The following is a 2,521-nucleotide window of genomic DNA, read 5'->3' on the forward strand; positions in this document are numbered from 1 at the left end:
CCCGACCCGACCCGACCGACCCAGCCCGACCCAACCCAACCCAACCCAACCCGACCCGACCCGACCCGACCCGACCCGACCCGACCCGACCCGACCAGGCCGGGTCAGATCCGACCAGACCAGACCAGACCAGACCAGACCAGACCCGACCCGGGAGGGACACAGCCTGCCTGCTTATCCAACGTCAGGTGAAGGTTGCCATGTCCACGCCCGCTGCCGGCAGAGTGGCGTCGGTCCGACGACCCAGCTGGAGACGAGATCACCATGGCGGCTTTTATCCGCCCTTTAACAGGGGGGTCTCACCCTGTCCCGTGTGCGGGGGTGCGCCAGTCGAGTGGCGCCTGTGGGCTGGACCGCCCCCCCCCCCCCCCTGGGCGGACGAGGCCGACATCTGAGCTTATCTCTGCCGTGTGTTGGCATGGCACCAGCATCCAGCCACAGCTGTGCCAAACGGGCGAGGCTCAGTTGCGATCGGTAGCTTTGCGCCGCGGCCGCCTTAGGGATGCAGTGCACGAACCTCAGCTGCGGGGCTGGGGTGCCAGCCGTGCGGGCGGGTGGCGCCCGGACCTGGTTTTGCTAGTCCATTGTACGTGTTTTGTTGTGGCGGTTTTGCCAGTGATTTGCTCACGCGTGGCCGAGTGTAGTAACCGCTTCGGTTTTGTCCGCGGGTCCGTCTTCTCAGGGTCTGTGGGTCGGTCCGCGCGGCTAGCGTGCCGGGGCAGCCGGTTATCTGCTGCACCGCCTGAGAGGTTCGGTCAGCCGATACGCCGCTGGAGCCGGGAGTCACGTGATCAGTCTCTTCTGCTCGCGCGGCTGTCGCGTGATCGACGGACGCCCGTGGGCGTTTTCGGAGGGATGGCTCGGCGTCAGGGCAGCCAGCGTGGTCTGACGCTGGGGCGTCATCAGATCAGGGGAGCCGGCGGCGCCGTGCGCAGGTGAAGCAGTGTCAGTGGCGCGCCGAGGATGCTACGCTGGCTCGTCGGCTGGGCGTGAAGTGTCGCGCGGGAGTAGAGAATCGGGTAGTGAGCTGTTGCGAGCCAGCTGTTTTCGGCTGTAGCTCAGGGGGAGGGAGGAGAACGAACCGCCATTTTGGTGTGGTAGTGGCGTCCGAGGGAAAGGGAGGAGAACGAACCATCGTTTTGGCGTGGAAGCGGTGTCCGAAGAGGAGTCTGCACGTTGCTGCGCACTTTGTCACCCGAATGCACTAATTATGATATATGTCGATATTCGTATGCGCCCTTTATGAATGCGAGCTATGGTAAGCTACACAATATAACATTCTCTCATCTGGTCTGGTTTTGTGGGAGTGTCACAGCAGTGTTAGTTGTTTCTCACACCCGCTGCGCCGTTTGGAGACCTCATACACATTTCACAGCCTCTCCCAGTTTTATGCGCAACATAGATTTGATAAATCGCAATAAATGGGCGACCGTCCCGCTGGCCTGGTAAAGACTGGAGCGCATGCGACCTTCCAATGGCTGATGACATTCTCTTGAAGCGCGGCACCCCACGCGTGTCAACTGACTGCGTAACTGAGTGGTCACTGGTCAAATTTAGTGGTCAAACTTAGTGGTCGTCGTAGGGCGGACCAAATGTTAGGTTTTTCAAATCATTCCACAAATAAATCCGAGTCATATATTAATATTTGTTTGTTGACTCATTGCCTTATATACTCAATTTGACGATCTTCAGATAATTCAGACCACAGCGTACATCTACATACGGTGCGTAACTAAGATATTACCGGTCGCGCCGTACGTTAGCAGTGCCTCCATTTGTCGATGGCTTGTTCTACTCAAAAAGGTCGGAGGTCAAGGCGGCGCGCGCACTCATCGTCATGCAAAATCGGCAATGAAAGGATGAATACCTCACGACGGCAGAAATCAATCGTGGGACGTGTTGCTGACGTCGTTGCTGGCACGTACCGAGGATACATGCGACAGTGAGTGGACAGTCCGGTGTGTACACCTGACACGAACCCTTTGTGCATGGAAAGAGCTCTATCAGTCAGGAATGTGTGATCGACATGCAACTCTGCTCATGTATTTTCTTTGCGTCGGCACCCTCTGTCGGATAAAACCCAAACTAGAGAAGGTTTGACGTTAAGCAACTGTGTGTGTGTGTGTGCGCGTGCGTGCGTGCGCGCGTGTGTGTGCGTGCGTGCGTGCTTGCGTGTGTGCTGGGGCTACTCCGCCAGCCTTACTTCATGCTGTTCAATCCTAGTAATGGCTCGATAGCGTTAAGGCTTAAAGGCAGGGCACCAATAGTCGATCATGACGGATCGTCTTTCGTTGTCCAATAGGCTCGGGCGGTGCCGTCAATGCCCCTGCGGTCGGGAATCCACAGGCGTATTACGTTATTGCCAGAGTTGTGAGGTCCTGATGAACATTAATAGTGTACGTGAGCCATGGCGACAGACATATCAAGAAGGAACTGTATTGCAAATCGGTAACCAAAACAAATGACAGTCTGAATCGATTTACTCTTCAAGAGCAATTGTTTGAAGTGGCATGGAGTTTAG

This window comes from Pollicipes pollicipes, unplaced genomic scaffold (assembly GCF_011947565.3).
Source record: "Pollicipes pollicipes isolate AB1234 unplaced genomic scaffold, Ppol_2.1 Scaffold_3773;HRSCAF=4423_pilon_pilon_pilon, whole genome shotgun sequence".
NCBI lineage: Eukaryota > Metazoa > Arthropoda > Thecostraca > Pollicipedomorpha > Pollicipedidae > Pollicipes > Pollicipes pollicipes.